Source organism: Pristiophorus japonicus, chromosome 17 (genome assembly GCF_044704955.1).
Source record: "Pristiophorus japonicus isolate sPriJap1 chromosome 17, sPriJap1.hap1, whole genome shotgun sequence".
Lineage (NCBI taxonomy): Eukaryota > Metazoa > Chordata > Chondrichthyes > Pristiophoridae > Pristiophorus > Pristiophorus japonicus.
Window position 1 is genome coordinate 84,824,309 of NC_091993.1, and position 24,277 is coordinate 84,848,585.

Genomic DNA, 24,277 nt, shown 5'->3' on the forward strand with positions numbered 1-24,277 from the left:
GGGACACACACATTTTCAGCTAAGTTTCGATTTTAGCTTTTGGACTTTTTTAAAAACATTTTATTGGAATACTGGCTTTGTGCAATGCATCAACAAAGTTGCTAAAGTATGCAGGAAGTACAGGGAGAGCTACTGGATGCTTCCAAGGCTTTGGATGTTAAAGGAAGGCTTCTGAAAATATCACATGCTCACAGTCCTGGTGGCTCTAGTTATAGTCCCCCTTGGGCTGCAACATGATATGAACCAGGGCAGCAAAGGGGCAAGCTGCTCGCAGAGGAAAGAAGAGGAAGCAGAAAGTAGGAGGCAAGCCAGACAGACCCTTTCTGGCCATGATATCCGATTTATCCATTTGTGGTATGTTTGAACACAACTCCAGTTACCCCTTTCAACATTTGTCCCACACCATACCTTCCCTCTGTTAAATACGATCACAACATCCTCTTGGCCACCATGTTGAAATAAAAGCCACCACAAAGCAAACTTTCCAATCTAACTTTATCCATATATGCATCCAATATTACATCAAAAAATCAACTCATCATCTTTGTGCATTCCCTTAGTGATAGTCTCATGTGTGCCTTTGCCTATCCTAGTGATGTTATGCAGTGCTACCCCAATGGCTGCAGCATGGTTGGTGGAAGGCTGCCGACTTTCATTGGAGAACACAGCAGATGGCCTTGCAGGATGACCTTAAGGGGCTGGTGACTGGGAGTGTGAAATCGAGTGACGGTGTTTCTTATTCGTCTTCACTGTCCTATCCTTGTTCAACCACTGGTTAGGCAGGCTGGAAGTCTTGGGTATCTGAAATTAAGAAGGCATGAGGGTCGGATTGTGGTGAGGCAAAAAGGGAAAACAAGAGGTGCATGCTTACACCATGTGCAGCTTGTACATCAGAAGAGACTCCCCTAAGCCTTCACATCCTTCCCAGTGTGTGGTGCCCAGAATTGGACACAATACTCCATATGGGGCCAATCCAACGTGCCCACCAAGCATGGCTGTGCAGCTGTCTGGAGGTCCCGTGCAGGCTACTTACCGGCTTTTCAATGGGAGATTGTGTGCATGCGCGAACTTTTGAATGGGCCGCATAGCCAGTTAAAGGGACCGTGCACCCAAAAAACAATTAGGGGGAACATTGGGCAGAACTAGTGTTTTATACAGGTGTAGCATAACTTCCTGGCTATTGTACTCTATCTCTCTCTTTAAAATTGGTCTCAGTTTATACACCACAAGCTGCAGTGAGTCTCAGTACCCCTGGACTAATGAGGGGGAAACATTTACACAGCGTTCCTCAGCCCACTTTACAATCCAGCGACGCTCCTGCTGGAAATGTGTGCATCAGGTAAAATGATTGGGACTCAGCTGTGATGCACTCTACAGATGAATAGTCTGATAACTCTCAGTGTTTATGAAGAAAAGTCACTTAGATGGGCTACTGCCGGGCGGCCAGTGACCATGGTAGTGCACTGCAATGACAGTCAGTTCCCTGAAGAGAGGAGAGGAGAAAAATCTAAAAACAAAGAAAACATTTTGCATTTAAGTATCATAATTCATGACCTCACTGTGTCTCAAAGTACTTTACAGCCAATGAAGTACTTCCAAAGTACAGTCACTGTTGTAATGTAGGGAAAAGCAGTGGTCAATTTGTGCACAGCAAGGTCCCACAAACAACAATGTCATAAATGACTAAATAATCTATTTTACTGATGTTGGTTGAGAGATAAATGTTGGCCAGGACACTGGGCGAACTCCCCAGCTCTATTCTTCGAATTTTGTTCTGTGATCTTTTACATCCACCCAAGAGGGCAGGCAAGAGTCTCTGTGTAACTCGTCATCTCAAGACAGCAGCTCAGACACTTCAGCGCTGAACGGTCAGACTAGATTATGTGCTCAAGTAGATTGGAGCTTGAACATAGAACTTGACTCAGAAGTGTGTGTGTTACCGAAGTGCAGGAGTTAGTTAGCGAAGTGCAGAGGTTTCTGGAGGATGTGCGGCTGCAGGAATGGATGGTCGGTAGTCTTGTGTCTGACAAGTCCCTGCAGTACAGACTTACACAAGCCACATGCTGAAGTCAAGGTCACTCAGGACCTGCACCTTTATTACACAGCTCTCGAATGCCACACTTGCCTGAGACCTGTCCTTATATACCTGTCTGGGACAGGTATCCAGTGTCTCTTGCAAGTGCACCCCTGGTAAGCTTGTGGTTACAGGTCATCTCTAGTTACAGTCATGCATAGCATGGTAAGATACAGTTATGTACAGTAGTGTGAGATACATGACATCACCCTCCCCCAAGGTCTTATTGTCTTTATAGGTTCAGTCTCTCAGGTGGTCTACGCTCCCGCGTGGAGCGTCTTAGTTGTGGTTCAGTTGTTTGCCTTGGTGCTTGTTTTTCTTTCGGTGTGATTGCTGGTATCTCGTCTGGGCTGTCTGTTTTGTTCAGTATGATTGTTGGTGTCTCGCCTGGGCTGTCTGGGATTGCCCTTTCCTCAGGTTGTTCCCTCTGTCTGTCCACCAGGTGTGGTGTGAGTTCCACATTGTAGTCTGCCTCTGGTTCAGCAGTGTTGTTGGTAAATCTACTTTTGACTTGGTCTGCATGCGTCCGGCAGGTTTGGCCATTGTCCATTTGTACAACCAATAGCCTGTTTCCTTCCTTGCCTGTTACTGTCCCTGCAAGCCATTTGGGACCCCTGCCATAGTTTAGCACAAACACTTTGTCCCCTATCTCATTCCACCTCCCCCTTGAATTTCGGTCATGGTACTCAGTTAGCTTACGGCGCTTTGTTTCAACGATTTCATGCATGTCTGGGAGGATTAATGAGAGCCTTGTCTTTAAGGTCCGTTTCATCAATAGATGCGCGGGGGGATCTCCAGTCAATGAATGTGGATGAGATCTGTATGCCAGCAGCAATCGCAACAGGCGGCTCTGCAGTGTGGGACCTTGGATTTTGAGCATGCCTTGTTTAATGATCTGCACTGCTCGCTCCGCCTGGCCATCGGAGGCCGGCTTGAACCGTGCCGTCTTAACGTGATTTATGCCATGGTCACTTATAAAATCTTGGAATTCTGCGCTGGTGAAGCACGGACCATTATCACTGACCAATATGTCAGGAATGCCGTGCGTTGTGAACATGGTTCCAAGGCTCTCCACAGTGGTGGAGGTGGTGCTCGAGTTTAAAATGGTGCATTCGATCCACTTTGAAAATGCATCGACAATTACAAGGAACATTTTGCCCATGAATGGGCCCGCATAGTCTACGTGCACCCGCGACCACGGTTTGGTGGGCCAGGGGCTCAGGGGGGCCTCCCTGGGGGCATTGGTGAGTTGGGCACAAGTGGTGCACCGCAGGACGCAGAGCTCCAAGTCTGCATCAATGCCAGGCAACCAGACGTGGGATCTGGCTATGGCCTTCATGAGAACGATTCCCGGGTGCTCGCAGTAGAGCTCCCGGACAAATGCCTCTCTGCCTCGCAGAGCCATAACTACTTGGCTGCCCCACATCAGGCAGTCTGCTTGTAGTGACAGCTCATGCATGCGCCTATGGAAAGGTTTGATCTCCTCAGGGCAGACATCGCGAGCCTCTGCCCAGTCACCAGTTAAGACACATCTTTTTACTAGGGATAACGTGGGGTCGTTGGTCGTCCAGGCTCTGATTTGGCGAGCCGTCATGGGCGAACCTGTGGACTCAAAGGCATTGATTGCCATGACTATCTCACAGTCCTGTTCGTCAGATCCGTCCGTGGTCGCCAGGGGTAGCCTGCTAAGCGCGTCGGCACAGTTGTCTGTGCCTGGTCTGTGCCTTATGGTGTAATCGTAAGACGCCAGCATGAGTGCCCACCGTTGAATGTGCGCCGAGGCATTGGCGTTTATTGCCTTGCTCTCGGATAGTAGGGACGTGAGGGGCTTGTGGTCGGTTTCTAACACGAACTTGGCCCCGAAAAGGTATTGGTGCATCTTTTTGACACGGTATCACGCATGCAAGCGCCTCCTTCTCCACCATACCGTACTCGCGCTCTGCCCGCGAAAGTGACCTGGAGGCATAAGCTATGGGTTGTAATTTACCCAAACTATTGACATGTTGTAAAACGCACCCTACCCCGTATGCTGACGCATCACATGCAAGAACTAGCTTTTTACCTGGATCAAAGAAAGCCAAAACACTGTTGGAACTTAGAAGGTTGCGTACCTTATTGAAGGCTCGTTCCTGGGCGTCCCCCCAAAATCAATCGCATCCCTTTCTGAGTAGCACGTGGTGAGGCTCCAGAAGCGTGCTTAAGTTCTGCATAAAGTTCCCAAAGTAATTGAGTAACCCGAGAAAGGCACGCAGTTCCGAGACATTCCGGGGCCTGGGTGCCAGGCGAATTGCTTCGGTTTTGGACTCTGTTGGGCCGATTCCATCAGCGGCAATCCTTCTGCCAAAAAATTCAACCTCGGGCACGAGAAACAGGTACTTGGATTTCTTAACTCTTAGGCCTACCCGATCCAACCGCTTCAGTGCTTCCTCCAAGTTGCGGAGCTGGGAGTCGGTGTCCCTGCCCGTGATAAGTATGTCATCTTGAAATACAACCGTCCCCGGGATGGACTTGAGCAGATTCTCCATGTTGCGCTGGAATATAGCAGCTGCCGACCTGATGCCGAATGGGCATCGATTGTACATGAAAATGCCTCGATGTGTGTTGATGGTGGTGAGTAGCTTAGACTCGTCGGTCAATTCTTGCGTCATATACGCAGATGTGAGATCTAGTTTTGAAAAAAGTTTTCCTCCAGCCAATGTGGCAAATAAGTCCTCCGCTCTGGGCAGCGGGTATTGGTCCTGTAGGGAGACTCTGTTTATGGTAGATTTGTAGTCCCCACAGATTCGTACGGATCCATCAGGCTTCATGACTGGGACAATAGGACTTGCCCAGTCGCTAAATTCCACGGGTGAGATGATGTCTTCCCGCAGAAGTCTGTCCGGTTCATGTTCAATCTTTTCCCTCATCACATAGGGCACAGCTCTAGCCTTGTGATGGACCGGTCTAGCATCCTGTGTATTATAGATTTTGACTTTAGCTCCTTTGAAGGTGCCCACACCTGGCTGAAAGAGATGTTCAAATCAACTTAGAACTGTTGAGCAGGAGGTCGTTCCTCTGACGACATGGCGTGAACATCATCCCATCCTCTGCGCCACTGTAAAGTCCTGTCCCTGTAGTACAGACTTACATGAGGCACATGCTGAAGTCAAGGTCACTCAGGACCTGCACCTTTATTACACAGCTCTCGAATGCCACACTTGCCTGAGACCTGTCCTTATATACCTGTCTGGGACAGGTATCCAGTGTCTCCTGCAAGTGCACACCTGGTGGTAAGGTAAGCTTGTGGTGACAGGTCATCTCTAGTTACAGTCATGTATAGCATGGTAAGATACAGTTATGTACAGTAGTGTGAGATACATGACAAGCCTGCACTTCGTTGGCACAGGAAACTAAAAGAAAGATCTGCTCCATAATAAAGGAAAATTGAAGCCTCTGCAGTTCGAGCCGATTCTACATTGAATCAAGGTTAAAAAATTCTCTGCAACCTGAATACAAAAGGGGAGCCGACCTCTTTGTGCTCGAGGAGGCAGTTTGGTCATTTAAATATTATAATCAGGCTGCCTGCCTTCATTTAAACTTATTAAATATACAATGGAATTATTTCTGGTGGTTACCCTACAGGCAAAATAGCCATCTTTCCTGGAACATTACTTTGCATTCCCATTACGTGGCACATGCAACGTTTTGCTTACAGTTCCTTTAAAGCTGCTTACATTTTGAATAAAATGTGTTACCTATGTAAAGTTCCCCGTTGCACTGTTTGATGTTGCAGTGGACAGAGCATAATTCATGGCTCTCTAATTAGATTAAAAAACTCATACAATGGGCCTGAATTCATGGTCCCTATGGGCGCGTACGAAGTGCACACGCACCCATAAGGGCCCCTGCAAGTTCCGGGTTTAGGTATACGAAGCGCTTGCACCTCAACAACAACAACAACAACTTGTATTTATATAGTGCCTTTAACGTAGTAAAAGGTCCCAAAGCGCTTCACAGCAGTGTTATAAGACAAAACAGATAAATTTGACACCAAGCCACATGAGAAGAAATTACGGCAGATGACCAAAAGCTTGATCAAAGAGGTAAGTTTTAAGGAGCATCTTAAAGGAGGAAAGAGAAGTAGAGAGGCACTGTTTATTTCACAATCCTTCAATCTGATTGGTTAAGGAGATACACAGTTGCTTCGCCTGCTCATTCAGGTTCCAGATGCCCGGTTTCCCTCACCATGACATTATCAGCTCGTACTTTCAGCAACTTGCCACGCAAAATTTTTAAAGCCTAAACTTGCAAGGGAAAGTCTATCTAATGGCAGATGCTGTTAGATGCCCTGCTACAGCAAAATCTGGGCCAATATTTTCTTGGTCATGCCAGTCACACAATTGGCCCTGCTACTTTCTCTGAAACCCAGTGGAACACTGCTCGTGAATAGACTAGGTGCTGAGTCACACACTGTATACATGCCTGTCCGTGTATTGTGGATCTCCAGGTTTTAGGGGAAATCGGTGCTTAGAGTGTGCAGCCAGAATAACCAAGCAACCCACACATCATACCGATGCACTGGTACAACAACAACAATAAATTGTATTTATATAGTACCTTTAACCTAGTGAAACGTCCCAAGGCGCTTCACATGAGTATTATGTGTTAAAAATTTGACACCGAGCTGTATAAGTAGAAATTTGCGCAGGTGACCAAAAGCTTGGTCAAAGAGGTATGTTTTAAGGAGCGTTTTGAAGGAGGAAAGAGAGGTAGAGAAGCGGAGGGAGTTCCAGAGCTTGGGCGAGTTTTGGATGAGCTCACGTTTATGTAGGGTAGAATGTGGGAGGCCAGCCAGGAGAGCATTGGAGTAGTCAAGTCTTGAGGTAACAAAGGTATGGATGAGGGTTTCAGCAGCAGATGAGCTGAGGCAGGGGCGGAAGCGGGCAATGTTACAGAGGTAGAAATAGGCGGTTTTAGTTATGCCATGGATATGTGGCTGGAAGCTCATTTCAGGGTCAAATGTGATGCCTAGGTTGCGAACAGTCTGGTTTAACCTCAGATAGATGCTAGGGAAAGGGATGTAGCCAGTGGCTAGGGAACGGAGTTTGTGGTGGGGAGCAAAGATGATGACCTCACGCTTTCCAATGGAAAACATTTCTGATTACTGGATGTCGGACAAGCATTCTGACAATTTAGAGACCATGCAGGGGTCGAGAGGTAGATCTGGGTGTCGTCAGCGTACATGTGGAAACTGGCTCTTTTTTTTCAGATATTGCCAAGGGGCAGCATATAGATGAGAAGTAGGAGAGCGCCAAGGATAGATCCTTGGAGGAGACTAGAGGTAACAATGCGGGAGTGGGAAGAGATGCCATTGTAGGAGATCTTTCTGGCTACGAATAGATAGATAAGAATGGAACCAGGCAAGTGCAGTCCCACCCAGTTGGACGATGATGAAGAGACGTTGGAGGAGAATGGAGTGGTCAACTGTGTCAAAGGCTGCAGACATGTCCAGGAGGATGAGGAGAGATAGTTTACCTTTGTCACAGTAACAAAGGATGTCATTTGTGACTTTGATGAGAGCAGTTTCGGTACTGTGGGAGGGATGGAAAACAGATTGAAGGGAAAAAATGGGCATGGATTTGGGAGGCGACAATACGTTTAAGGACTTTAAAGAGGAAACGGAGTAGGAGATGGGGCAGTAACTAGCAAGCATTAGCAAGGGTTAGTTTTTTGAGGAGAGGGGTGATGACCGCAGATTTGAAGGAGAGGGGGACAGTACCTGAGGAGAGAGAACTGTTAACAATGTCGCCTAAAATGGGGGCCAAAAAAGGAATTTGTATGGTCAGCAGTTTAGTGGAAATAGGATCAAGGGAGCAGGAAATGGGGCTCATGGACAAGATGAGCGTGGAGAGGTCAAAAGTGGAGATCAGAGAGTAACGAGAATGCGAGTTTAGGGCTCGGGCAGGAGGCAGCCTCAGAGGAAGTTTGGCCCGGTGGGCTAGGGGAAGGAAGGGAACACGCAGACACAATTGATCAGATGGCCTTAACTTTTGAGACAGAGAGTCCATGAGCTCCTCACACTTGTTGTTGGAGGTGAGTGTGGTGGAGACAGGGGAAAGGAGTTTAAGAAGACAGTTAGCGTTAGAGAATAGTAGCCGGGGGGGTATCTTTGCATTCCAGAATGATCCTGAAATAGTGAGCAGTTTTAAGAGTAGGACCTGATAATGCTCTATGTGGTCGAGTCAGATCTGGCGGTAAATGGCTAAGCCAGTTGTCTGCCACATTTGTTCAAGTCTGCGCCCCTTGAATTTGAAGGAGCAAAGATGAGGGCTGTACCAGGGGGAACGGCCAGGGTGAGAGAGAGTAATGGTTTTAATAGGGATTAGGGCATCAAAGATGGTGGTTGAGCAGATCGGTGGCTGCAGAAAAGTCACGGTGAAAGGAAGGCTAAAGGCTGGACAGTTTGGAGTTGATAAGGGCAGTTGTAAGAGAGTTTGGAGAGAGTTTTTGCCCAGGGTGGATGCAGAAGGAGGTAGGGTTGGATTGGGGAAGGGGGATGTGGGTGGAGAGCGATACTAGGAAATGGTCAGAGATGGCCTTATCTGTAATTGACATGGTAGGAATAGCAAGGCCACGAGAGATGGCAAGGTCAAAGGGGTGGCCGTGAATATGGGTTGGGGAGTTCACATGGAGGGAGAGATTAAGGGTGGACATGAGGGTAGTGAACTCAGAGGAGAGAGAGCATGATGAATTGAGATTGAGGTTGAAATCATTGAGGATGAGATGTCGCTCGGTGCAAAGGCTGAGGGAGGAAAGCAGTGAAGATATATCCGTGATAAACCCGGAACTTGCGATCTGCCAAGAATTCTCTTGACAGATCCATCGCATCCGAAAGAGCCCAATTCCTGCCCAGCGAATGCCCTTCAAATTCTTAGGCCTGGTAAAAGTAGGTGTAAGGCCTGCTTTTACTAGCGTAGAGTTTTAAAAAATAGAAAAATAAAATGTTATCACTCATTTATATATTAAAAACCCTGTCCAGTAAGGATTTTCTTTAGCCCTGTTAAAACATACAAAAAAAACCCCCAAAAATAAATGTTTGTATAAAAGATTGAATTAAATTGCATTTTAATTAATTTTAAATATGTAATGTGTTTTTTAAAATTTATTTCATGTGTTTGTGTATTTTTGGGCTATTCCCATTAATGGCAGCGCCATAGAAACGGACCTCACCAAAAGTATGAATGGGAATATCCCCACTTTGATAGGTTGGGCCGGCCCACGTGATCCCAGCGACGCGTATGAACTGCTTAAGTCCCTGGGATACATGGCCCTCTACGGAGGTGCAGAGGTCCAGGACTACAAGCCTCCGAACCTCCAGGACCACCAGGTACAGTTGTAGATATTTTTGCGGTTGGAGACATCCGCTCACGGGAGGTTTCTGACCGCAAATTCTGGGCCAATATTTCTCATAGTTGGGTCAAACGGAGGGAAAGAAATCTGTTGTTTTCCGATACAAAACTAAAACTCCAACCATGGGGGCCAATATAGGCTCTGACTCAATGTACTCCTGTTCATAACTAACATCACCCAGTGCATTTTTAACCAGAGTGTAAAAAATTAGTCCTGTACCTTCACCCCGAGCCAGAAAAACTTCAAAAGTGACGAGCACTTTGTAGACTTCTTGAAATTTATTTTAATTACGCAGGCGGCTCACCGCCACCTTCTCCAAGGCAATTAGGGATAGGCAATAAACAAACATTGGCCTTGCCATCGACGCCCACATCCTGTGAATGTATTTTTTTTAAATTCTGAACACAATGAAAGGAAATTTTTTCTTGACATTTATTTTGAAGACAAAATTCTTGGGCCAACACTTGTCGAGGATTGTGCCCCTGATGGCCTAGTTCGCTGCTGTAGCCAACTGCCGGTGCTTGTCTGCTGTGAATTTGTGCTTGACTTTGATGCCTGCAAGTGAAACCTTCAGCAACTTAACTGGCAACTGCAGAACAGCAGCTCATTATTAATACAGTGAATTATTTAAATTTAAACATACGCTATAGAGACTAATGCACTCATTTCCTAAATTAAACTATGAATTCTAGCTATAAATGGAAATATGTCATTCTGAATAAAGGGATTATATAATGGGAATACCACCATTATTTAGATGTTTAATAAAGAATTTCTTACGAGATATTTGAAGCTATCTATAATACATAGAATTTCAGTAATTTTGCATCTGAATGAGGCTCTTTGCATGCAAGCAACAGACCTTACTACTGCTGTAGCACCTTGTAGGCTCATTTGCATATCTACCGATCTAATTTGCAAACTTTGTAGATGTCAAAGCAAAGCTAAATTCATTGTGCATTCAGTGACGTGGGCCCACAAAACAAAAAAATTAGGTTTTAATTTGAATCTGTCTAGGAGCAAATCTTTCCACATCAAACTGTTACTTAAAATGCTTTGAGATGGATTTTGAGGGAGTGTTTCATTGTGCTTCAGGCCCCGAGATTCACTGAGATTAGCAATTCTGTTTATGGGAATCAATGCTAAAAGCAAAGCTTTTCCACATCTTCAGCGGTAACTGTAGCATAGTGGTTATGTTACTGGACTAGTAATCCAGAGACCTGGATTTATGATCTGGAAACATAAGTTCAAATATCACCATGGCAGTTGTGAAATTTCAATTCAGTTAATTAAATAAATCCGGAATAAAAAGCTAATGTCAGTAATGGCGACCATGAAACTATTGGATTGTTGCAAAAACTCATCTGGTTCTCTAACGTCCTTTAGGGAAGGAAATCAGCCATCCTTACCCGGTCTGGCCTGTATTTGACTCCAGACCCACAGCAATGTAGTTGACTCTTAACTGCCCCCTGAAATGGCCTAGCAAGCCACTCAGTTGTATGAAACTGCTACGAGAAACAATAAGAATAAAACTGAAGGGACCACTCGGCATCGACCTCAGCACCGGCTTCAAACATGACAACGGCACACCCAGCCCAGTCGACCTGCAAAGCCTCCTCACTGACATCTGGGGACTTGTGCCAAAATTGGGAGAGCTGTCCCATAGACTAGTCAAGCAACAGCCTGACATACTCACAGAATCATTCCTTTCAGCCAATGTCCCAAACTCCTCCATCATCAACCCTGGGTATGTCTTGTCCCACCGGCAGGACAGACCTATCAGAGGTGGTGGCACAGTGGCATACAGTCGGGAAGGAGGGGTCCTGGGAGTCCTCAACATTGACTCCGGGTGCCATGAAGACTCATGGCATCAGGTCAGACATGGGAAAGGAAACCTCCTGCTGATTACCGCCTCTGCCATCCCTCAGCATCCATGAGGCTCTGTGGGCCAGTAGCAGCAGAATTGTATACCACCACAATCTGTAACTTCATGACCCGTATTTCCCTCATTCTACCACTACCATCAAGCCAGGGGACCAACCCTGGTTCAATGAGGAATGTAGAAAAGCATGCTAGGAGCAGCACCAGATGTACAGATACTACAACATAGGATTACATGGAGGCTAAACAACAGAAGCAGCATGCTATAGGCAGAGCTAAGCGATCCCACAACCAATGGATCAGATCAAAGCTCTGCAGTCCTGCCACATCCAGTCGTGAATGGTGATAGTCAATTAAATAACAGGAGGAGGAGGCTCCATGAATATCCCGTTCATCAATAATGGCAGAGCCCAGCACGAGTGCAAAAGACAAGTCTGAAGCATTTGCAACCATCTTCAACCAGAAGAGCCGACTGAATGATTCATCTCTGCCTCCTCCTGAATTCTCTACCATTACAGAAGCCAGTCTTCAGCCAATTCAATGCACTCCACATAATATCAATAATGCTGAGCGCACTAGATACAGCAGAGGCTATGGGCCCTGACAACATCCTGGCTAACGTGCTGAAGACTGGTGCTCCAGAACAAGCTGCACCTCTAGCCAAACTGTTCCAGTGCAGCTATAACACTAATGTCTACCTAACAAAGTGGAAAATTGCGCAAATGTGTCCTGTTCACAAAGAGCAGGTCAAATTCAATCCAGCCAATTAGCCTACTATCAATCATCAGCAAAGTGATGGAAGGTGTAATCAACTGTGCTATTAAGCTGCTCACCGATGCTCAGCTTGGATTCTACAAGAGCCCAGAAGACGTGGGTATGGTTCTTAATGAATACTTTGCGTCTGTTTTTATTATGTATGTAATAACTCAATAGACTGAGTACAGTAAACTAACACAGGTATAAACCTGGCACTGCTTTATTAGGGCCCAAAGTGATTACATTACATGATGGCTTGCCTTTTATACCTGAGCTGCACACAGGTGTGTACAGCCCAATGACCTCCGACGGTGGCGCCACAAGGTGGCTAGTAACCCCAAGCATACATACATGACAATATCCCCCTTTATGATATTAGTAACAATCTTTTTACAAATTGAGACGGTCCGGAGCTTTCCGTTCCCGAGTTGATCGTCTCAGTTCAACTCCAGCCTTGGGCGAGCGTTCTGAGTCTGTTGTGACTGGGGGCTGGGTAGCCGATCTGATGGGAGTGGCAATGACCATGTCAGGGATTGAACGTCCAGATTCATTGATGACAGCGGAGTCCTCTAATGACTGAAGGTAGGTTGGTTGGTCACTGATTGTGTCTTCCTCAGACTGTTCCGGTTCATCCGTGTGCCGTAGCTTTATCTGATCAACAGGTTTCCTGCATGTTTGCCCATTCTTGAGCTTGACGATAAACACTCTGTTACCCTCCTTGGCCGTAACAGTACCGCCGATCGACTTGGGACCTTGACCATAATTTAGTACATACACAGGATCGTTAACAGAAATGTCGCATGACACAGCAGCGCGATCATGATACCACTGCTGACTTTGACGTCTGTATTCAACATGATCATTCAAGTCAGGGTGGACAAGAGAGAGCTTGGTCTTGAGACCTCTCTTCATCAATAGTTCAGCAGGGGGGACTCCGTAAGCATGTGGGGTCTTGTCCTGTAACTAAGCAATATGCATGACAAGTGAGTCTGCAGTGAACCTTGTTACACGTTTCATACTCTGCTTGATCGTTTGGACAGCACACTCTGCTTGACCATTAGACGCGGGTTTGAATGGTGCTGACCTCACATGTTTGATACATTGAGTTTCATGAACTCTTGAAACTCCAGACTAGTGAAGCAAGGTCCGTTGTCGCTTACAACGATGTCGGGCAGACCATGAGTAGCAAACATGACACGAAGGCCCTCAATGGTAGCTGTGGATGTACTGGATGACATGATTATACACTCTATCCACTTGGAACATGCATGCACCATAACTAAAAACATCTTTCTCAGGAAGGGACCTGCAAAGTCGATGTGGATCTTGGACCATGGTTTAGATGGCTACGACCACAGACTCAGCGGCAATTCCGTTGGTGCTTTACTTAGCTGCATGCAAGTGTTGCACTGATGCACACAGTATTCCAGATCAGATTCAATTTCAGGCCACCATACATGAGACCTGGCAATGGCTTTCATCATGACAATACTGGGATGAGTGCTATGTAGATCATGTACAAATTTCTCTCTGCCTTTCTTAGGCATAACAACACAATTACCCCACAGTAAACAATCTGACTGATTGTTCGTCTTTGCGACAGTTGTAAGGTTTGGTCTCATCACGCATTTGCTTGGGTATGGCAGACCAATCACCACTAAGGACACAACGTTTCACAACCGATAATATCGGGTCCTGGCTGGTCCAGGTCTTAACTTGTTGAGCCGTGACAGGGGTTCCTGCACTTTCAAAAGCATCCATAACTAACAGTAGGTCTGCAGGTTGTGGCGTCTCCACCTCCGGTGTGGGTAATGGCAGACGACTCAGTGCATCGGCACAATTCTCGGAGCCTGGTCTATGGCGAATGACATAATCATAGGCAGATAATGTCAGTGCCCACCTCTGGATGCGGGACGATGCATTGGTGTTGATGCCTTTGTTTTCCGAAAACAATGAAATGAGTGGCTTGTGATCTGTTTCCAGTTCAAACCGAAGACCAAACACATACTAATGCATCTTTTTAACCCCATACACACAGGCTAATGCTTTTTTTCTACCATGCTGTAGGCTCTTTCCGTCTTTGACAAAATTTTAGAAGCATACGCAACAGGTTGTAGTTTACCCGACTCATTAGCTTGTTGGAACACGCAACCAACTCCATATGACGAAGCATCACAGGCCAATACTAGACGCTTATACGGATCATAATGTACCAGCATCTTGTTAGAGCAAAGCAGATTAGTAGCTTTCTCAAAAGCTCTATCTTGAGACGCACCCCAAACCCAGTTGTCGCCAAACCTGGCTCTGCTTTATTAGGGCCCAAAGTGATTACATTACATGATGGCTTGCCTTTTATACCTGGGCCACACACATGTGCTTACAGCCCAATGACCTCTGACAGTGGTGCCACCTGGTGACTAGTAACCCCAAGCATACATACATGACAGTTTTCATAAAAGAGAGGGGTGATGCAGACATTGCAATCGGGGAGGAGGAGTGTGAAATATTAGATGAAATAAACATAGTGAGACAAGAAATATTAAGGGGTTTAGCAGCTTTGAAAGTGGATAAATCCCCAGGCCCAGATGAAACGTATCCCAGACTGTTAAGAGAAGCTAAAGAGGAAAGAGCAGAGTCTCTGACCATCATTTTCCAATCCCCTCTGGCTACAGGTGTGGTGCCAGAGGACTGGAAGACTGCTAACATGATACCTTTGTTTAAAAATGAAGAAAGGGATAGATCGAGTAATTACAGGCCAGTCAGCCGAACCAAAGTGGAGGGAAAATTATTGGAAATAATTCTGAGGGACAGGATAAATCTTCATTTAGAAAGACACAGATTAATCAAGGACAGTTGGCATGGATTTGTTAAGGGAAGGTTGTGTCTGACTAACTTGATTGAATTTCTTGAGGAGGTAACAAGGAGGGTCGATGAGGGTAGTGCATTTGATGTAGTGCATATGGATTTTAGCAAGACTTTTGATAAGGTCCCACATAGCAAACTGGTCACGAAAATAAAAACCCATTGCATTCAGGACAAAGTGACATGTTGGATCCAAAATTGGCTCAGAGGCAGGAAACAAAGGGTAATGCTTGATTGGTGTTTTTGTGACTGGAAGGCTGTTTCTCGTGTGGTTCCACAGGGCTCCTTACTAGATCCCTTGCTTTTTGTGGTATATATCAATTATTTAAACTTGAATGTAGAGTGTATGATTAAGAAGTGTGGTTGATAATGAAGAAAGCAGTAGAATGCAGGAAGATATCAATGAACTGGTCAGGTGGGCAGAACAGTGGCAAATGGAATTCAATCTTGAGGAATGTGAGGCAATGCATTTAGGGAGGGCTACTAAGGCAAGGGAATACACATTGGGCCTGAGTTTGGTGAAACCTAAGTTCCGCCCATGTACCATCGAAAGGACCGCTAAGATTGTGACGGTACTTTGGAGGAAGTTTGGTGGAAAAATGTGCAAAAATCCACCTGGCAGAAAAAATTCCGGGCAGCAGCAGACAGTAGATCGGATTCTGGGTGGCCAATGCAATCCTCGGCAAAGTAACGCTGAGGATAGAGTTGAGCCCAGGGAGTGGGGGAGCGGGAAAAAAAGTTTCAACAAATGGAAAAATAACTTTTCCAAATCCTTCAGAGGACCCCATCCACCAAAATCGCTGCAAAAGAAATGAAGAAAACAAGTGCACTAACCGTTTCTTGCAGGTCGTCACACTCACCGTTCAGGTAAGACCTGCCTCCATGCGAAGGTCTCTTCTGCTGCTGGTGCAGAGGACCACCCTGACCAATCTGGGGAGTGAGCGGGCGGGAGGACTATTGTTGGAATTGCATGCCAGCGCACGCCAGTGGATGCCAGCGGATGCTCCCCAGTGGTCTTCTCTCCCCGCCGACGTGAGAGCCTCACCAAACTCGCTCAGAGGGGAGAGTGCCCAGAAAACATTGAGACCGCGGAGAAAACTCGGGACCATTCAGGGGCATAGATTTAAAGTAATTGGTAGAAGGTTTAGAGGGAATTTGAGGGGAACTTTCTTTATCCAGAGGTTGGTGAGTGTCTGGAACTCACTGCCTGAAAGGGTGGTAGAAGCAGAAACCCTCAGCGCATTTAAAAAGTACTTGGATGTGCACTTGAAGTGCTGTAACCTACAGGGCTATGGACCTAGTGCTGCAGGGATTAGGCTGGATTGCTCTTTGTCGGCCGGCGCGGACACGATGGGCCAAAATGGCCTCTTTCTGTGCTGTAAATTTCTATTATTCTAAGATTTTATGACCATTCAGCTCCACACCTCATTACAGCCTTGGTCCAAACATGGACAAAACAGCTGAATTCCAGAAATGAGATGAAAGTGACTGCCCTTGACATCAAAGCAGCATTTGATCGAGTGTGGCATCAAGGAGTCCTAGTAAAATTGAAGTCAATGGGAATCATGAGGAAAACTTTCTGCTGTCTGGAGTCATACTTAGCACAAAGGAAGATAGTTGTGGTTCTTGCAGGCCAATCATCTCAGCCCCAAGACATCGCTGCAGGAGTTCCCCAGGGCAGTGTCCTAGGCCCATCCATCTTCAGCCTTCATCAATGATCTTCCCTACATCATAAGGTCAGAAGTGGGGATGTTCACTGCTAATTGCGCAGTATTTAGTTCCATTTTCAACTGCTCAGATAATGAAGCAGGCTATGCCCAGAAGCAGTAAATCCTGGACAACATTCAGGCTTGGGCTGATAAATGGCAAATAACATTCGCACCACACAAGTGCCAGGCAATGACCATCTCCAACAAGAGAGAGTATAACCACCTCCCTGTGACATTCAATCCCTGACCATCAACATCCTTGTGGTCACCATTGACCAGAATGTAACTGGACCAGCCACATAAATATTTTGGCTACAAGAGCAGGTCAGAGGCTGGGTATTCTGCAGTGAAAGATGCACCTTCTGACTCCCCAAAGACTTTCCACCATCTACAAGGCACAAGTCAGGAGTGTGATGGAATACTCTCCACTTGCCTGGATGAGTGCAGCTCCAACAATGCTCAAGAAGCTCAACACCATCCAGGACAAAGCAGCTCGCTTGATTGGCACCCCATCACCCCACCACCTTAAACATTCACTCCCTCCACCACCAGCGCACCATGGCTGCAGTGTGGACCATCTATAAGATACACTACAGCAACTCGCCAAAGCTTCTTCGACAGCACGTCCCAAACCAATGACCACTACCACCTAGAAGGACAAGGGCAACCGGCACATGGGAACACCACCACCTACAACTTTCCCTCCAAGTCACACACCATCCTGAATTGGAAATTTATCGCTGTTCCTTCATTGTCGCTGGGTCAAAATCCTGGAAGTCCCTCCCTAGCAGTATGTGGGAGTACCTTCACCACATGGTTCAAGAAGGCAGCTCAACACCATCTTCTCCAGGGCAATTAGGGTTGGGCAATAAATGTCAGCCTTGCCAACGATGTCCATATCCCATGAATGCATAAAAAACATTCTTAGTAATTGCGTTGGAATCATTACACCATTTGTTTCTATTTTGGGAAAAGCAAAATTTGCAACTAAGCTCAAAGGAAAGGGATAACATCTTATCATCATTCTTAGACTGAAGACAACCTTATATCCTGCTCGTAGTTCTGTTGGTTTTCATGTTCTCTCTGATATATAATCTCATGTTCATAGCCACTTGGTTTTCTCTGCAGTCACTGCCATTCACTCACAGTGTTAAATTCTCCCCAGTCATTTCAGAGAGCCCAGCCTTCGTGTATTCATCTAATGCTCAATTTTTTCCAAGGATTATTCATATATTACTTTAAACCAAGTATTTAAACTATAATTTGTTCAGAAAATTATGTGTGCATAGGATATTTTCAACAGAGAATCCAAGTTGGGCAACCTTATCATTGCAAGTCCCAATGCTGTTGACAAATTCCCAATTTTTCTGATGTGAATCCAACAATTTATCAGTCAAAACTATTGAAAACTTGCCATTTCTGCTTGATTTGGGAGACTTTGGTTCTACTTGGAGGTAATATTCCTTGATGAATTGATCCTTAATGAAGTCATGCCTCTGGAGTATTAGTTTAATTTCTATCTGAATCTGAACTAATCTTCCAGAAATTCTAATTACATATCAGTTGTGAGAATATTGAATGCTTCAGCAACTCAATTTTATTAAATTAAAGTTAGCAAAGTGTCTGTTATACTTAGTTAATTAATCAACATGCATTGCATGATTTCCTTCTTGAGACCTTGCTCGACAGTTTAAATTTATTCCCGGTGCCTCTGCATCTTTAACAAACTTAATTGTTGGTTAATATTCGCTGTTTTATTGTGGGTAAGGGGGAATGACATGAAAGCTGAAAGGTCAGCCTGCATACTACTGCAAATACTAAGTGGAATGCTGGAATGGGTTTTCTAAAAGCATTCATCATGTATAAAGTCAAACCAATGATGAATGATGGAAATGTGAACGACTCAGTCCGACTATACTAAAATGAAAATGGTTGCGAAAAATAAAAGAAAGAACTTGCATTTATATAGCACCTTTTTATAACCTCGGAGCGTCCCAAAGCATTTTACAGCCAATGAAGTACTTTTTGACGTGTCGTCACTGTTGTAATACAGGAAACGTGGCAGCAAATTTGCACTCAGCAAGGTCCTACAAACAGCAAAATGATAATGACCAGATAATCTATTTTTTTTAGTGAGAGGTAAATATTGGCCAGGAAACCGAAGAGTACTCCTTTGCTCTTAAGGCTTATGTGAGGAGGACTGCATAGCCTTTAGTATACTAATGAGCTTTCTCACAGAGCTGTTTAACATTGGGTTTCCCCTTGATTCTTCATGTATGAGTTCTCTATCCTAGTTGTGTAATTTGAAGCAGGGAGCCTCACAGAATGCTTGGAAAGTTGAAGGTTAACTCAGCACAAGCTACTTATCATCTCGTGGCTGCTTATAGGAAAGTGTAAAGCGATCTTGAGAACAGGTTATTTCCCCTCGTTGGGGAATGGCCATGGTGCAAGGGAGCTGAAGGGGATGCAGAAAAAAAGGAAAGTATGAAGAGTTAAGTGTGCCAGCTAAAGCCTTGTATAATCCAGTCATCATCTATCGTGACACAGAGCCATCAAAAGCATAACAAGAGGCCATGAATTTATGGCTGCACTCTGCTGCAATGATGCATTTATTTTGGTTCTTGAGCTAATCTTTCAAAGTTGGTTGATCATTTTCCCAGTAAGGATTGCCCTAACACAATTTAATTACTGCATTAATTCTAGGTTTTGTGTTACAAATGGCTGATGTTGTGTTCCAAGACATTAAACAGGAAATAAAGTGATAATCTCTCACAAGATTATCATTTTTCAGTGTAGGTTTCCAACTGTACCAAGTAAAGAATTATTGTACAGTACCAATGATTTAAGACTTACCATCCACCATACAGGCTTTAAAATCAGTTCACATTTTGTTTATCACAGGATACAATTTTATGACCAGAGAGGGGAAAGAGTTGGAATAGAATTAAATATTTTTGGTTCAGTTTTTTGACGTAGAAACTACTGAATTATACAATGACATCTAATCCCATCATCTCCATCACAGGCAAGGCCATCTCCGACCAATCCCACATATCTCTCATCATCCGCACCCCCTATCCTTTTCCAATTCCATTTCCTCCCAAGCCCAGCACTCTTCCCCCAAGTCACTTACAATTATACCCCACTGCCAATTGTCTAGTCTTTGGCCCTGCATTCACCACAATATCGCAGCTGTCAGTCTGCTCAACCACTCCCTCTCCTCTAACCTTATTTCCAGTAAAATCTTTACTCTGTCCTATCCTGGTCGTTCCCCTGGTATGGTCTCCATGTTCACTCTGTCAAGTCCAAGGAAGTCAGATTTGAGTGTATCTGGTGCCAAATATTACCAAATCTGTCTGGACCACATCAAGTGCTATTGAGCCTCACTGTCCTCTGCTAAAACCTCTCATTACTCCAGGATCATCCTGGTGAGCAAAGATAGACCCTTGCTTGTTTTCCACACAACCAACCATCTCCTCAAAACATTCTCCTCTACCCGCTCCACCCTCACCTTCAGTAACAGGTTCAACGAGCAGATGTTTCTGCTGCTTCCCCCTCCTTCACCTTGCTGGCTCAATTGTAAATGGTTCCCTTTCCACAGGTACTGGCCCTCTCCCTTTCAAACCTGCTGTCATCACCCACTCCTTAAAAAACCTACCTTTCACCATTATGTCTTTGAAAACTATTGCCCCTTCTCGAACCTCCTTTCTCTCCCCAATGTCCTTGAATGCGTCGTTGCCTCCCAAATCCATGGCCATCTTTCCTGCAATTCTATGTTTGAATGTCTCCAATCAGGTTTCTTCTCCTGCCACAGCATCAGAATGGTCCTGATCAAAGTCACAAATGAATAAAATCATCGGTAACTGATTGAATTGCCCAATCCCTCCTCGTCCTTTTTGATCTCTGTGTAGCTTTTCACGCAAGGATTCACACCATTCTCCTACTCCAACACCGATCCTCTGTTGTCCAGTGGAACTGCTCTCGCTTGGTCCGACTTTTATCTATCTGATTGTAGTCTGAGCATCTCCAGCAATGGCTTCTCTTCCTGCCCCACTCCCATACCTCCAGAGTCCCCCAAAGATCTACCCTTGATTCCCTTCTCTTCTCCATTGCCTTCAGTCGTCTGGACCTCATGCCCTGTAATTATTTTCGTAAATCCCACCCACTTCTCCACTTCTCTCTCCTTCTTTAAGACTCTCCTTAAATCCATTTCTTTGACCAAGCTATTGGTCACCCATCCTAATCCATCTCTCTTTGGCTCGTCATCCAGTTTTTGTCTGCTTGTGCTTCCGTGAATCACTTTGGGACTTTTTTTTTTAACATTAAAGACGCAACATAAATACAAGTTTTTATTGTTGTTCTGTGTGACAGAAACATTTTTCCCTTACTTTCCAAATACTTTTTAAAGGTGTTTGGTATTTATTTAATAAGACATCAAGCAAAGTATATACAGTATGATATCTGGGGGATCTCCCTTATCTTCTTTGTATATTGTAATAATCATTTATGTCGAGGGGAACAGATAGATAGGGGATCTGTTTAACATCTCATTTGAAAGATGGCACATCTGACAATACGGCAGTCCCGCTGTACTGTACTGAAGGGGTATGAGGGAAGAATTTGGGACAGAGACTGACCACGCTGCATTAGTGGAAAAAAATGCTGTTGGTAATAGAATAGATATGGGGATGTTATGTATTTATGCTTGGGGTCACCGTACATCAGGGGGCGCCACTGTCGGAGGTCATCGGGCTGTACGCGCGCATGCGTGGTCACTGGTATATAAGCACGGGTACCATGTCACGCGGGTTACTTTGGGCGCGAATAAAGTTGGATCAGGTTTACACCTGAAGCAGCTTACAGTAACAAGTCTTTTGAGCCATTACATTCAGTACAGGGGAGAAAGCTAAACTCAGGAAGTACGTTAAGATTCATCACTTCTTGACTTGGTCGGAGAGTCAGCCAGGGATGTTGAAGAAGTCAAGGCCAGAAACATGTAGGTGCTGGCAGGAGCCAGAGCGTTGCTTCAGTTTTGTCAACATTAACCTTGGGGAGCTTTTGGCCCATCCATGTCTTAATGCCCCCCACTTTAAGGGATCTATATTAAATATTAAATCTATTCATGATTTGCTATTTGTAATTGCTTCTTAAGATGTTTCAATTACGTCACATGTATTTTTTTCTAATGTCATTCATTCAGAGGTGCAAAGGCCATGTTAATTAGCAATTTGGTGCATTTCTATCAGCAAGGTTATATTTGGAGGACATATATGAAAGCTACAGGTTTTACATAAACAAATGGAAAATGGGTGCTATAATGCTACATAATCAGTAGTAGCAAGAAATAAAGCATTCTGTATTTGTGTGCGTCATTTTATGGAAATTCCAGTTCCCGTTCTTCTGATCAGCTGAACCGTAAAACCTAATGGATTGAATGACGAGACCTTTTGCCAAATGTATCCCACGACCTGGAATGAAGATAGAAGGTCACAGTTGTTACTGGTTTTACTGTAGCAACTGAAACAACCTATGCTTGAAGCTGGGTGGGAAATCATATTGAAATCCAGGTGAGTGCCTAGCCACATGATGTAGTTTCGCCCAGCAGTGGTAGCAAGGGCGTTTGCATTTTTGAGGCCTGCAGTACCAAATCTGCACCAGAATCCAAGGCCGAGAAACTCGATTGCGCCCAAAAACGGGTGGGCAATGGGAGGGGCACGCATTGCACCCAACTGTTAGCATTGTCCCAGGCAGCACGCAATATTTGTACTATCATCACTTGGGCATGCTCCCAGGGTTATTCTATGGCTGCACACCTATGTGGGGCGGCCGGATACCAGGTGCATTTAAAGGCAGCCAGCAGTCCTTGCAGGAGAGATGCACTCTGGCAGCAGACACCAGGGAAAACTTCTCAAGACAGAAATGGCTGCAGCAAGCACTGAGAGGGCACCAAGGTTCTCCAAAGCCGTCTTGGAGATCCTGGTACAGGTAGTGGACAGGAGGAAGGAGATCCTCTTCCTCCCTAGGGGCAACACCACCGCCGCCAGTGGGAAGACATCACAGAGGAAGTGAATATCATGAGCTTAGTTCCAAGGAGATGGCTGCAATGCTGAAATAAATTCAATGATATGACCGGACTGAATGGCCCACTTCTGTTCCTGTACTCCTGCTGGTGGTCACTGACCTTGTTTGTCTGTGTTGTGGCTTAGTTCCCTTATTTTCTTCTCCTGCGGAGTGGCTTTCTTGTTGGGAAGGGGAGTTGCAGTTATGCCCAGCTTTTTAAATTCAAATAATATAAAAGAAAGCTCATACTTAAATTAGCCTTGAATTAACAAAATGATTTAAGAAAAACTCCAGTGAAATGCATGTTTTGGCTGTTAACTTTGGGTACATAGGGGTAGAAATGAATTTGTGCCATCCTGCCTGTGCCTGAATGAGTAGGCTCGAGGCTCACCTGATGTTGGGCCTTGGTCTCATTTAAGTTACACTGGCGAGCTGCAGACACCTAATAGACAGCTTGCCAGGGAAGAGGATTTGAACTTTGGGCCGCTGCGATGCCAACAGTCCTCGGGTAAATGGTTAAAGAGGACCAGGTCTAGAGGAGAGTATCAGTTGGTAGCGATTGTGCTCGGGGGTGTGTGTGTGGGTGGGGGTGGGGGTGTTAGGGGGGCAGAGGCCGGGATCGAGTGGCTGGTAGGATGGGGAGCATTTATGTGACAGAATTAGACTGTATAATGCAGTTCAGAAGACTCACTGATAGATTGGCTTACCTTACTTGCGTAGCTGCCTCAACCTCTCTCAAACGTTGTCCTCAGCTCAGAATGGTACTTATATGGTCGTGGTGCATTAAAATAAGATCTTGATAAGATGTAAAGAAGCAATTCTTGAATTATTAATGGACTTCTGTTTCACTTCTGAGTAAATTCATTCAATATTGAACGCTTGTAATCATGTATTAAATGTCTGGCCTTTTTATTTTGTCTGCAGAGAAAGTGAAATGGTTCAGTATGAGACAATGTCTACATGAAGCACCTAGGGGGCTAAATTTGATAGCCAACTTGGTGCTGCCTGCTCATTTAAATGATTTTAGCATGCAGCCAGCACTAACCACGTGTTGAGTGGCTGCCTGCCTCAGCAGGGGGCCAGTATTGTGAGAGGTTAGCAGCAATTAAAGCTAGCCTGTACTACTTAAAGCCAGCCTGCACCTCTTAAAGGGGAGGTGCATTGTGGCTGGAGCAAGTGGTGGAAGTCATTGCGGAACTCATTATGATGTGGAAAAAGACTGAATAATGGCACAACATGACAGAGAGCGGGCTCCAAGATTTTACGATGCTGCACTGGAGGTCTTCGAGGAGGAGGTTAAGAGGAGGAGTGATGTACTTATTCCACAGGGGGCCAGGAGGTCTCCAGACAAACTCTTCAAAGGCAGTGGGAGCAGATAGTGGTCAATGCCAGGAGTCAAGACCCAAGGACCTGGATATAGTGCCGTAAGAAGTTCAATAACCTCACAGTGGTGGTCAAGGTCAGGTAATGTGTCTTCAAATGCCAGATTAGATGCAGGAAGAATGTTCCCGATGTTCGGGAAGTCCAGAACCAGGGGTCACAGTCT

At 45.3% G+C, this 24,277-nt stretch overlaps 1 long non-coding RNA gene across 2 annotated transcripts in view; it reads right to left on the minus strand.

Annotated features, from left to right (window-relative positions):
* Positions 1–498: 498 nt before the first annotated feature.
* Positions 499–24,277, minus strand: part of LOC139228221 (uncharacterized) — a 32,989-nt gene continuing 9,210 nt past the window's right edge. Inside the window, exons 3-4 of one of the 2 annotated variants that reach the window (XR_011587529.1) lie at positions 23,439–23,649; positions 499–801 (exon numbers count right to left, since the gene is read on the minus strand). This is a non-coding gene — a long non-coding RNA (uncharacterized lncRNA). Of the gene's footprint in view, positions 802–21,059; positions 22,140–23,438; positions 23,650–24,277 lie in introns of those variants that run through there. The other variant, XR_011587528.1, reaches the window with a different exon arrangement.